Genomic DNA, 14,325 nt, shown 5'->3' on the forward strand with positions numbered 1-14,325 from the left:
CCCTCACATGGCAACTTATTTCCCCAGAGAGGGAACGTACAAGATTCATGCTTCTGCAGGCCTCAGCCTAAAAGTCATCAACATCAATTCCACTGCTTTTATTGCTCAAAACAACCCACATGACCTGTCCATATTCAAAACAGTAAAGCCATAAACTATTTTTGTTTTTAGGGCCACACTGTGGCATAAGGAAGTTCCCAGGTTAGAGGTCAAACCCGAGCTGTAGCTGCACACTACACCACAGCCATAGCAACGCTAGATCTGAGCTGCATCTGCAACCTATGCCACAGCTCAAGGCAACACCAGGTCCCTTAATCTACTGAGCAAGGCAAAGGATTGAACCCATATCCTCATGGATACTAGTTGGTTTCTTAACCCACTAAGCCACAATGAGAATTCCAGTAAAGCTACAGACTGACTATTTATTTATTTATTGCTTTTTAGGGCTGCACCTGAGGCATATGGAGGGTCCCAGGCTAGGAATCAAATCAGAGCTGTAGCTGCTGGCCTACGCCACAGCCCCAACCCAGCAATGCCAGATCTGAGCCATGTCTGTGACCTACACCACAGCTCACAGCAATGCTGGATCCTTAACCCACTGAGCAAGGCCAAGGATCAAACCCGCATCCTCATGGATCCTACTTGGGTTCATTAACCGCTGAGCCATGATGGGAACTCCAAGCTACAGACTCCTAATGGGCAAAGCATGGATACCACACTGCAAAGAGGAGTCACACTAGGATAGGAGGAATTTGCACTCTACCTGTAAGTTACATCACACTGTATTTATCAGTATTTTATTTCAAATGCTGTCTATTTTACATCTTGAATAAGAAATACTCCCATGCTGATTTCATTAAATTTACCCATATTTTCTTCTAAACTTCGGAGAGTTTTGCTTTTCACATTTAAGATATCTAATCTTGCTGAAATTGATGTTTTGTGTTTGGTGTGACTAATTTCATGTATTTTCCTATCACTAAAACCACTTTTTAAATTAGCATTCATTGACTATTTCATCATTTCAGTACTGATTTGTGATGGTACTTCTGTCATGTTCAGCAATTACAGTGATTAAGTGGAATGCATGAGGCCACAGCAGACAAGAGCTTTATTATTTTCCTCTAATGCTCATTCATACACAATCTCTTCCTAGCCTGCGTTGGAAAGCAACGAGAGAGATATAAAGAACTGAAGCATATGGTCTCAAAATGCCAACTTTCTGGCTGGATAAAGGCTGGATTAATGGACATGATCTTAATGTTTAGCAATAATGGGCTTCTTAACCTGAAACCTCAAAACTAGACGTGGCAACCCATCTAGAGCAGCTCTGAACAACTACAGCCTTAAGGCTAGATGAAGTTTGGACTTTACCCTCACCTGGGCTACTGAACAGAGGCAGGGACCAAAATTACCGGAGAAAATTGAATTGTTTAAATGTAAGCAAGTCAACTATGAGCCTTTCCCAAGAAACAGGTTAACTGTATTCTGCTCTATGTTATTGGTGCTATGGCCACTAATAGTCACAATAGCTAAGTCCTGAATGCTTAAGCCATGCAGTAGGCTCCTGACATGCCTTTGGTCATCAAATTAAGTTTATGAGGTGAATTAGTCCAGGTCCTCTAAGAAGCTGACACCAAAATGGGATTAGATGTGCAAAATGATAATTAGGGGAAACTCCTTTGAAGGAAAACTAGGAGTCCGAGGAAGCAGAGAGCCATCAGCCCAGGGAAAGGAGAATAAAGGAAGACTTAGTGGACGGATCTTTGTCTGTGGCACCCGTCCTAAGGCATTATCTCCAGGCCATGGGACAGTCTGTACTGTATTTCTATTGCTGCTGCAACAAGTCATCACATATTTTGTGTCTTAAGTTACAAATGTATTATTATCTTACAGTTCTGGAGGCCATAAATCCTAAAATCAAGTAGTTGGTAGGGCTGCATTCCTTCTGCAGGCTCTAGGACAGGATGTTTCCTTGCCTTTTCCAGAGTCTCAAGGCTCCTACATTCCTTAGTATGCGGCTCTTCAGGGTCCACAGCAGAGTGTCTTCAAATTCACCCCTCTCCACTGCCATTTCTGACCTCTGTTCCCTGTCACATCTGGTTTTCCTTTTAGGGCTGCACCTGTGGCATAGGCAAGATCCCTGGATAGGGGTCAAATTGGAGTGGCAGCTGAGGTTTATGCCACAGCCACAGCAATACTGGATCAGAGCCACATCTGTGACCTACACCACAGCTTGCAGCAGTGCAGGATCCTTCACCCATTGAGAGGGCCAGGGATCAAACCTACATCCTCATGGATACTAGTCAGATTCTTAACCCCCTGAGCCACAGTGGGAACTCTTCCTATCACATCTTTTTCATCCTAGTGCCTCCCTCTTACAAGGGCCTCTGTGGATTACGGCTGGGCCATTAGGATAATCCAGGATGATCTTCTTATCTAGATATGTTTAACTTAATCACATCTGCAAAATTCCTTTTGCCATAAATGGTACACTGATTGAAGGTCTTGAAGATTAGGAGGTGGACATCTTAGGAAAGGGCCACTGTTGTGTCCACCACAGAGCCTTCAAGGTAAATCACCCATGAAAGGATCCCAGATTTTTCTGGAATGGGCTTCCCTCACCACCCCTGCTGTTCTCTCACTCACTGGGAGCCTCTGCCAGGTGGCCTCATGGAGAACACAGTCAGCAATCTGAGAGGCTCCTTTTCAGGGCCACCACACAAAGCAAGTAGAGAGAATGAAGATACAGAGAGGTTGCATAACTTCTATAAGGACTGAGGGCTAGTGGGGGGGGAGTTTTTTTTTTTCCTCTCTGACTTTTTTCTTTCTGAATGCTCTGTTTTGAGGCTTAAACATACTACCTGCTCTGGCACCCTGCAAAACTTGGTAAAATTCACTTATTCTATCTAATAACTAGTAACTCCAAATGGCGAATTATATTTTTAAAAATCTGAAATAACAGGGAAATAGGATAGAGTCCTTTCCATGACCAATTCTGCCTCTTTCTACCAATGGTGATTCCTAAAGATACTGAAAATTAATAGCTGAAATCATGGTTACCATGTAACTCTGGTCTGTCCTCAGTGGCTCCCATAAAGAATTTTGAAACGATCTTCCTCCAACACTAGAGTTAGGGCTTGGAAAGCAGTTTTAAGGATCTCTTTAAGGGTCAACATGTATGGGGATGCAAACATATATTGGTTCCAAAAGAATCCAGCTTTGATATAGGCTGTTGTATTATAAATAACCCTGCTTAAATTCCTTATTGCAATAAGTATGTTTATTCTGCCAAATCCCAAAGGTTAGATACTAGTATGGCATTAATACAAGCTATTATTTATCACAATTCTAAAGAAGAAATTGAAGCAGGAGGTAGATGGGTCCCAGCCTGAGCAACTGTAATCTGTTCCCTATGAACAGATACTTCACGATCAAGATTCTGGCAGGAGCAAGGAGGAGCTATGACCTGCTGGGATAATAAATAGAGACCATGTATTTTTCATACTTGACGTCAAGGAAACCCCCAGAAGTACATACGTGCAGGAATGTTCCTCAGGGGTCAAGAAAGGAGAGGTCCAAACCATTGTACATCCTATCAACTTCCCAGAGGCCCTGTGCTAGAACCCATCTTGGCTAAAAGATGCGCACACACAGGGGAGGTCCCTGAGTCAGGGATGTGGGCTCAAGGCCAGATGAAGCCAAGATGATTGACTAGAGGAAGCCTGGAAAGACCGCCCCATACAAGGGATTTAAACCACCTCCAAAGCACAGGTTGCTCCCTTCCTCTCTTGCTCTGTCTGTCTCTGTCTCTACCTCTCCCTCTGCATCCCCACCCCTCCCCCACCGGAATCTGCCTTGCTTCCTCCACACCTGTTTTCTCTCCTCTTAATTAACACTTTATTTGCCTCATTATTCTCAGTCTCTTTGCCAAATTCGTTCTCCAAAGAGACAAGTTCTGGGGACCTACATCAAGTGGTTAGGGTTCAGCATTCTCACCCCACAGCCACCTGAGACAAAATCATTAGAACTCTAAATGGCAGCTAAGAAGCCATTTTCCCCAAGGATCCAGGGAGTTTCTGAAATAAAGCATCGGATACATAAATCCAAATCAATAAACTTTGATCACTCTCCTTCATCACTAGAAATAGATCAAAAGGATAGTTTATACAGAAAAAAACAAACAAACAAACAAAAAAAACCTCTGTATAGAAATAAAATGCTCACTGTTCTGAACATATAGTACTCAGGGGTTAATCTTTCTCAAACACAGCCTCCCTATTAAGTAAATTGGCAGGAGACACTAAGAGATTATTAGACCTACCCTATAGTATTTCCTTCTTCTATATTAAACTCTAATCAGTAATACGGGACCCAAAGGGGTTTATTCTATGTCCACCCTATCGCTAAAAACCTCAACAAAATTTAGACTGTAGCCAGTTATGTGTCCAACTCATGAACCCCACTGCTATATCAAATATTTAAAAATAATGTTTTTCAGTGCATTTATTTTATTTCAGGAAGACAGAAACCTCTAAATCTGAATGACTGCATTTGTTTTTTGGGGAACATTCCAAAACCATGAATGATGTTTTTGTTCATAAGCAGATGCTCAGAGGTTTATTTCCCACATTAACATATACACCTCAATAATAAAAAGAGGGATTTCAGAGAATACAAAGTAAGGGGGAAAGAGTCACTCTCATTTCTGGAAAAATCTAGAGTGTGTTTCTTAGGAGAAAACAACAGAATATGGAATTTGGCTTCCTCCTCTTTCTTCTTCATGGGGATACGAGCCCTTTCTTTTCTGGGAAGACCTGTCTCCACTTTGATGTTCTTAGTGCTTGACCCTGACCTTTCTGGTAGAAGGACTGCCTGGGGCCTGAAAGGATTCTATTTCCCAGTGGAGGCTGCAGTGGCTGCTTCTTTCTTTCTTTCCTTCTTTCTTTCTTGTTATTTTATTTTTTATTAAAGTGTAATTGATTTACAGTGTTCCTTCCATTTCCCCTGTACAGTGACCCAGCCTCCAGCACCCTTTTTTTTTTTTTCTTTCCAGCTTCCAGGTTCTTACCTAAGAGACTGGATACAATTCCCTGTGCTGTACAGAAGGACCTCACCCCCCATCCATTCTAAGTGTAACAGTCTGTATCTACCAACCACAATCTCTCTGTCACCCTCCCTCTCTTGCCAGCAAACACAAGTCTGCCCTCCATGTCCATGATCTGCTTCTGTTTTGTAGATAAATCGTTTGTGCCATATTTTAGTGAGACTAGAATGGGATGGAGCAGGGAAGCAGAGCCATAGGCTGAATTTACCCGTCTTCACTCAAGCCTTTCTTTCACTGGCACACAAATTGCTCCTTTAGAACCTGGGAGCTGAAAGAAAATCTTTTAAAGGTGCTCGCTGAGTTTTACATTGCTTTGCTCCCTGTGCTATTTCTTCTCAGGGATGAATGACATTCATCAGCTCGTTAATGGATATATCCTGTGTCACTTTTCATGCAGTGATTTTTTTTTTTATTAATCATTCCTATTTGATTTCCTGGGTCATGTTCATGGTACACCAGAAAGAAATTTCTGCCCATAGATGTTGTTGAACCCAAAGTAGGAATCAAGAGATCAACATTCAAAACACATGATGAGAGAAAGATCTGATGAACAGAATGAAGGTATATGTGATTTTTATATTTTAGTCATTAAAATCTGAGATTGTACTTTTTAAAGTATGTAGATTGTGCCATCAACTCACACTGACTCACTCTATAACTGAAAAATATCTTGGAGCATTCTTTTCATTTTTTCTTGGCCACACCCATGACATGTGGAAATTCCCGAGCCAGGGATCCAACTCACACCACAGCCATAACCAGAGCCACAGCAGTGATAATGCCAGATCCTTAACCCGTTGAACCAAAAGGGAACTCCTTGGGCATGATTATGTTCGGTATATTTACATTTATTTAATATTATTTACTACAATTAAATACATTAATATTTATTACAGGAGTTCCCGTCATGGCTGAGTGGTTAACGAATCCGACTAGGAACCATGAGGTTATGGGTTCAATCCCTGGCCTCGCTCAGTGGGTTAAGGATCCAGCATTGCCATGAGCTGTGGTGTAGGTCGAAGACACAGCTCGGATCCTGCGTTTCTGTGGCTCTGGCATAGGCCGGCTGGCGGCTACAGCTCTGATTAGACCCCTAGCCTGGGAACCTACATGTGCCATGGGTGTGGCCCTAGAAAAGACCAAAAAAAAATTATTACAGATACAACAGTAATAATGATAGCAAATAACATTTACTGGGCACTAGACATGGAAAGAGCATGGTACTATAGGTATTACACTCAGTCACTTTTTTTTTTTTTGTCTTTTTAGGACCACACCCATGGCATACGGAGGTTCCCAGACTAGGGGTTGAATTGGAGCTACAGCTGCCAGCCTACACCACAGCCACAGCAACACCAGATCTGAGCTGTGTCTGTGACCTGCACCAGAGCTCACAGCAATGCTGCATCCTTAACCCAGTGAGCGAGAACAGGGATCAAACTTGCATCCTCGTGGATGCTAGTCAGATTCCTTTCCACTGAGCCACAACGAGAACTCCCCTAAGTCCCTTTTTTAATCCTTTCAATGATCCTATGACATAGATACTGCTTATTTTGTCTTTTTTTTTTTTTTTTTTTTTTTTTTTTTAGGGCCACACCTGAGGCATATGGAGGTTCCCAGGCCAGGGGTCAAGTCAGAGCTGTAGCCGCTGGCCTATGCCACAGCCACAGCAATGTGAGATCCAAGCCTTGTCTGTGACTTACACCACAGCTCACAGTCATGATGGATCCATAATCCATTGAGCAAGGCCAGGAATAGAACCTGTGTCCACATGGATGCTAGTCAAATTCGTTTCCGCTGAGCCTTGATGGGAATGCCGATACTGCTTATAAACAAAGTGACTAAAGAGATGAACTTGCCCAAAGTCTCCTGGTTTGTGAACAGTAGAGTGGAAGCTGACACAGGATCTTTGAGGCCCCCAGATCCACACTGTAAACTATTACTTTAGGCCAGCCTGGTGAATGTTACCGGATTTCCTCACAGCAATTCAAAGGAAGTGTGTACAAGGAGAGGGACTATTCTAATGATGACCAAGGAGAACATGTTCTACGGTCTGTTCAGATGCGTGACGACTTCCCTTTATCCTTTAGTCAAAAGCCAATCGTGTTTCTGCCACAGATGGTGAATTTCAGGTTATGTGATGCAAAAAGAGCAAAGCAAATGAAAAGGAACCTGATACTCCACTAACTACAGCACTGAGACCTCTTCAGCTTCCTTCAGCTCAGTGCTTCCCAACCATCCACCCACTGTTAAGAGTCATCTCGAGGGCCTCACCCACAGAGATTGCTCTTCAAGAGGTCTGAGCCAGGACCCGAGAAATCACATTCCCTCTATGGAACCAGTTGCTGCTGGTTTGCAACTTGACCTTGTGTAGCCCTAGTCTAGCTGATAGCAGTAACAACCTCCCATGTGCATGTTCAGTGTTGCCAGAGACAGAAGGTCAAGATCTTTACTGCACATCCCTGGAGAGCCTGCTTGAAATGGAGGCCAGCACCACAAATTCCTCTTTATCCCAAAGACTGTGGGCTATGCTTCAAGAATCAGGGCCAGTCTCTGACTCAGTGAGTGAGAAACTTAGATATACAGTTGGGGCTTTCCACTCTCCCAGAAAATTATCTGGGAGAAAATTATTTCTCACTTACGGTCCTATGAACTTATAATAAAAGTTATACAAAACAATATAATAATGGTATAATAATGGGATGGACTAGGAGTTTGGGATTAGTACAAACTGTACATTTAGAATGGATAAGCAATGAGGTCCTGCTGTACAGGGAATTATATCCAATCATTTGAAAGAACATGATAGAAGATAATATGAGAAAAAGAATGTATTTATAACTGGGTCACTTTGCCATACAGCAGAAATTGACAGAACATTGCAAATCGACTATAATAAAAAAAAAATTTAGGAGTCCCCGTTGTGGCTCAGTGGTTAATGAACCCAACGAGGATCCATGAAGATGCAGGTTCAATCCCTGGCCTCGCTCAGCTCAGTGGGTTAAGGACCCAGCGTTGTCGTGAGCTGTGGTGTAGGTTGCAGATGAGGCTCAGATCTTGTGCTGTGGCTGTGGTATAGGCCAGTGGCTACATCTCCAATTCAACCCCTAGACTGGGAACCTCCATATGCCACAAGTGTGGCCCTTAAAAGACCAAAAAATATTAAAAATATATTAAAAATTGCAATGAACATGCGGGTGCATGTGTCTTTTTTAAGGAAAGTTTTGTCCAGATATATGCCCAAGGGTGGTACAGTGGGAAAAAAATTGTGTTGGGGGAAATAACAATAAAAAAAAGGAAAAAAATTGAAAATATTAAAAATTAAAAAAAAACAACATAATAGTTCTCTGGGTGCTCCTTACATTGGGATATATCCTCTTCTTCATGACTCTACAAATATTTCCTTCATGTCTACCTGTACCATTGTTCAAGGGATTGACAGCACAGCAAAGAACAAAACAGAAAACGCCCAGGCTTGTATCAACCTACAATTCCCTCCCCGACTTCCTTCCACTCTACAGCCCGTTAGCTGAGGAATCTGCAAACCTCTGACCTCATGCGTACAACCTCTTTCCCTGCAGTTGATCTTGTTTTCAGCATCTCTGACAACATGCAGCACAATCTGACACAGATGTCCCATTAGAGGGCAATGGTGTCCTAAGAGTCACACACTCACCTCCCATTCTGTTGTAACCAGCATTCAGGTGGCCTCCTTGGACATGAAGATCTGGCCTTCTGGCTCCTCAGATGGTGGTAATCCCCCTTGTAAAGAGTTCATTTCTCTCCAGTCACCCTTCATCCTGACTCTCATTCCCAGGCCAACTATGATGACCTCAGACCACACAGCCTTCTCACCTCACTCTTCAGATACCTGCTGTGCTAGTTAATTGTTTCCACTGATAAATTATGTGGGGGAACAACTGGGTACCAGTGCTTCAAGGAAGCGGGGTGAGAGACAGAGGAAAGGGCATATGCTTCAGGGAATCAGCACTGAGTGATTGTACAATTTAATGTTCCTGAGACTCATTTTCCTCATTCAGTAGAACTGCAGTAATCAATGAGATCTGGTTGGTAAGGTCCCCAAAACAGTGCCAGCCATGAAACAGGGTAGGTAGTGGTTGCTCACTGCAGCAGATGACTGCAAAAAGAACCCCCGTTTCCCACCTCCCCATATCCATGACCCATGCGGGAGTTACTTGGGTTGTCATAACATAATGCTATAGGCCTGGTGGTTGTAACAACAAATTCATTTTATCACAGATCTGGGAGCTGAATGTCTAAGGACAGGTGCCCGAATGGTTGGGTTCTGGTGAGAGCTCGCTTCCTTCTCTGCAGATGCTGCCTTCTTACTGTGTCTGCACATGGCAGAGAGAGGGAAAACTCCCTGCTGTGTCTTCTTAAAGGACATGAATGCCATTATGAGGGTGCCCAAGCCTCATGACCTCATCCAAACCTAACTACCCACAAAGGCTCCAGCTCCAAATACCAACACCATCACAACAGGGGTTAGGTCTTCAACATAGGAATGGGGAAGGGGACAGAATTCAGTCCACAGCATCCCCTGGGCTATGACTTTGCAGGTCCCTCCATCAGGAGGCCAAAAATATTCCTGCAGCTCTTGAATCTGAGTGGCCTGAGAGTTGATTTCACCAAAAGAACATGGTAAACATGATAGAGGTCAGTTCTGAGCCTTGGCTTTGAAACGTCCAGTGAGCTTCTTCTCAGACTTCCAAATCTCTGCCCAGTTGCCATAAAGATAAATCTTGAACTTTCCTGATGGACGACAGAGACTTTACAAAGCAGAGCTAAGTCAGCCTGGTTATATGGGCCAATTCCTCAAAGATACAAATGAGTCCAGAGTAAACCAGCAAATTGACATTGCTGACCCACAGCTGACAACAGAGGTGTGAGTAAGCCCAGCCAAGATCAACCTGCCTGGGCCTCAACTGGCAAAACAACCTAGCTGACATATGGACTTCTGAAAAACAATAAATAGCTATTACTTTAAGCTACTAGACTTTGGGGTGGTTTGTTATACGGTGTTATTGTAGAAATAAACTGTATAGTCCTTTATTCCAATGCCTTTAATTATTTTGTTCAATTTTTTTTTTAATGGATGTTCCCAGGCTAGGAGTCAAATGAGAGCTGCAGCTGCAGGCCTATGCCACAGCCATGGGAACATCAGATCTAAGATGCATCTTCAACCTACGCCTCAGTTTGCAGCAATGCTGGATCCTTAACCCAATGAGCAAGGCCAGGGATGGAAACCACATCCTACTGGACACTATGTCAGGTTCTTAACCCACTGAACCACAGTGGTAACTCCATTTTGTTCAATGTTATTCACTAAAACATTTTTTAACAATGCCCTTTTCCATTTTAACACATTTCTCTCTGCACACTGCAACACAGAGCTAAACAGTCACCAATCCAAAATGCTCCAGTGACCTGGACAAAGGTGTCCTTTGGATCACCTGGAAAAATTTTTTTCATGGGGGTGAATGCTCTTCCCCTTTTTCCAGGGGATATGGTTACATGAAATGTCCTCCTAATTGCAGTTTATAGACTGACTAGTGGTCTATAAGCCTGGGTCAGGTCATACCAGAGAAATGGTTTCCAGATTTTCTCCAACACAATGTTGTCCACTGCTTAGCTCCTTGTTCTTGAACTGGACCCTGCCTCACCTCAGGCACCAGCACATCCTAGTTCTTCCTTCTGCCGCATACAGGTACCAAATGCCATGATTGCGTCCTTTATCTTTATGTCAGTAACACCTGGTTAATTCAAAGTGCTTTTTTAACATGGGTTCAGTGAGAAAATGAATAAAAATGGGATTAAATTAAGCTCTTCCCATGGAAAACATCTTTATCCCCTTTCCTATCTATTAATTTTTCTATTTTTATAAGGATAAGCTTAAAGTGACAATCAGAAGATACTGTTTTACAGCTCAAGGTGTATGTTACTCATCTGCATTTTTTATAGTTAATTATCTATCCGTCTGACCTTTGGAACAGTATCTATTTAATGTTCAAATTCTACTCCTTCCTACAGTATCAGAAAATAAATAAATGGGATTTGAATGCTCAATTGCATTCTCAAATGAAAGCCTATTCCATTCTGAATGGAGCCACCATATGTAAATTTCCCCTTGGCCCTACATAAGGAAAAATAAATAGAAAGAGCTAACTAATCCAAATGTTTAAGACACCACAAGCAGCTTGGAGATCTACTGAAGTAAAAAGAATGGAAAGACATATCAGTCTGCTATATGTGGTATACTGCTGTGTAATAAACTATTCTAAACTCAGTGGCTAACAACACATTGATTTCTTACTCACAGGTTTTCAGGTGAGCTAGGATTGGGCTGAACTAGGCTGAGCTCAATCAGGCTCAGATCCAGGGTGCAGTTTGGGTCCAGATCTGATCTACATGTCTCTTATCCTTCTTAGATCAATGACTACTAGGGGGCAGGGTCTCAAGATAAAGGGCAGAAGCATGGGAAATCAAGCACAGCAGAGACCTAATCCAGCAACATCCCATTGACCAAAGTATTTCGAAAGATCAAGCCCAACATCAATATGTTGGAGAAGGAAACACTACCTCCTCTAATGGAAAGAGCTATAAATGCAGATTATGTGTGATTCGAAAGGGGTCAACAATGGGGACCAGTAATATAACACCTGTGGCTGAGAAATTAATGAGTGGCAGATAAAAGTATTTGGAGTTCACTAGAACTAAGACCACTATTTTAATTCCTAGATGCTGCTTCATCAGTGAATATACATAAATGCATCATTTTATCTATGTACATTCTATGCTATAGGTCACTTCGAAAGAAATGTGGCATAATAATTAAATCCATCAGTAGTATGTATTTTAGGTGGCCTACCAAAAATACACTACCTCCCATTTTTCCTCTGTTTATCTGAATTATAATCACCAAAAAAAAGCTGTTTAATTTGCAAATGGCACCAGTAACTGGAAACAGCTTTGATATTAATTATTGAAAGAAAATTTCTGTTCATGTATGCACTTTCTGCTTTAAAAATTACCTGTGAGACCAAAACAGTCTTTATTTAAAGTAAAATGTATTATTGGCTAATATACCATAGAGAATAGATAATCTTAAAAACGTGTAGGAGGTGTGAATTTGCTACCACTATAACTCAAAATCAAAGAAATGCCACATTTCTTTATATTCTTTCAATCACATTAAATCTAGATTCAAGTCCCAAAGGAGATTTAACCTTGTTATTAAAAGCTACCCCATAGTTCTGCCTTCACACTGCCTCACTCCTCAACCCCCACCCCCTGACTTGGCAATGCCTTGAATGGTACCAGGGTTCTCGACAGAACAGAACACTTGGGGAAAATACGCTGATGGCTAACACATACTGATAACATTTAAATTCTTCATCTTCTAGCTATCCTAGTCCTTGAAGCCTACAAGCTCTGCCATTTTTCAGGCACCTGGGACAAGAATCTTCATTAGTGGTGGAATCCCATCCACTCCATCCAACCTCCTAGGAGCAGCACACAGCTGTCTCCTCTCTGGTCCTGATGATGTGGGGGAGCATTTCGGGGTGGGGGAGGGGAATCTTCCTTTACTGCTTCTTGCTGGACACACAGATTTCAGTTTCCTTCCTATTCTCAGGGAGACTTTTTTTCCTCGACTTATTTATGACACTCCTCTTTGACAAGCACTCATCTCGCTCTATTCCAATTAAAGTACCTGCTAACTTTCCTGCGGGGTGGGGGTCTCAGCTTATCTTACTGAGTTTTAAATTTTGAAACATAAAATAAGAAAAGATATTTTATTCAAAGGATTTATTTTCTTTTTGCTCTAAAACAGGGGTTTCAACTGAGGCAAGCGAACAAATGAAAAACAAGATCTACTTGCTGGGAATGGGGGTGGGTTGGGATGGGGTGGAGAGTAATGGGAAGAGAGTACAGGATACTGACAGCCCTCATTCTCTCTGCTTATTGCAGAGCAGTGGACCCAAAACCAAAATAATCAGTCTGAAATTGTTCTGACACAAACTTATTTGTCTATTATTTTACATTAGTTTCAAGATGAAATTATTTCATGTACTTCCATTTCATCCATGTCCCAATATATACATATTTTTTGGCCACACCTGCAGCATGTGGAAGTTCCTGGGCCATGGATGGAACCTGCACCACAGCAGTGACCTGAGCCACAGCAGTGACAACGCCAGATCCTTAACTCACTGCACCACAAAGAACTCCCATGTCCTAATATTTTATTCAGAGGTAATGTTCATTACAAGACTTATTAATATGGAGATATTCTCAGTTCATTATGATATACATTTCCATTGTCTGTTTATTTTTCAGTTCATTATGATATACATTTCCATTGTCTGTTTATTTTTCCTCTTGGCAGATGCAATCTAAAGGGGGGAGTTTGGAAATTAATTTTAGCAGCTTCTGGGAAACCCGGTATACAGCAAAAACCAGAATGTCAATATCTCATAAGAAGATATCCTCACAGCTTTTTTATTTCTTTTAGAATAAACTATTGGGCACTAACAAAGGAGAACAGATATGAGTCTTCCTGCAATAACTAGATGTATGGGAGAGGAACATTTTGTTCTAATTCATTCTTAGAAGGCATGCTATTTTTTAATCCTTACCCTTTAATTGCTTTAATCCAGTATATAAAATGCAGGAAAGTTTTCTTCATTAGCCAAAATAAGAGTTAAGTTTTTCTTCAATGCTCTTCTATGTCAATCAGTAATTACATTTTATCTAGGGCCTATAATGTACTCTTGTAGGAGATTCATATGAGTTCAGCTATGGTCTCCACTGTATACAACTATAACTTTAGTTATCAGTGATCTAAAGCAGTAAGACATAGTTAGTCCTCATTTCTCTACCTCCAACCTAAAAAAATACTTTTTTGTTTTAATTATAGTTGATTTACAAGTGTTGTGTCAATTTCTGCTGTAGAGCATAGTGACCCAGTCATTCATATATATACATTCTTTTTCTTATACTATCTTCCATCATGTTCTATCCCAAGAGATTGGATATAGTTCCCTATGCTCTACAATAAGACCTCATTGCTTAGCCATTCTAAATATAATACTCCTCACAAAATAATTGAATAGTGTTTGTGAAATGTATTCATTCAACAAGAATTTATTTAGCATTTACTATGTGCTAGGCAAAAATTTTTAACTAAAAGACAATAC

At 41.5% G+C, this 14,325-nt stretch overlaps 1 long non-coding RNA gene across 2 annotated transcripts in view; it reads right to left on the reverse strand.

The window, feature by feature from the left end:
- Positions 1-14,325, reverse strand: part of LOC110257380 (uncharacterized) — a 287,173-nt gene that overhangs the window by 202,199 nt on the left and 70,649 nt on the right. The gene's annotated exons all lie outside the window — the stretch shown is intronic.

Source organism: Sus scrofa, chromosome 17, assembly GCF_054392235.1.
Source record: "Sus scrofa isolate SSC_HxYL_T2T_F1_AM1 chromosome 17, Sscrofa_HxYL_maternal_Yorkshire_Landrace_v2.0, whole genome shotgun sequence".
Classification (NCBI taxonomy): domain Eukaryota; kingdom Metazoa; phylum Chordata; class Mammalia; order Artiodactyla; family Suidae; genus Sus; species Sus scrofa.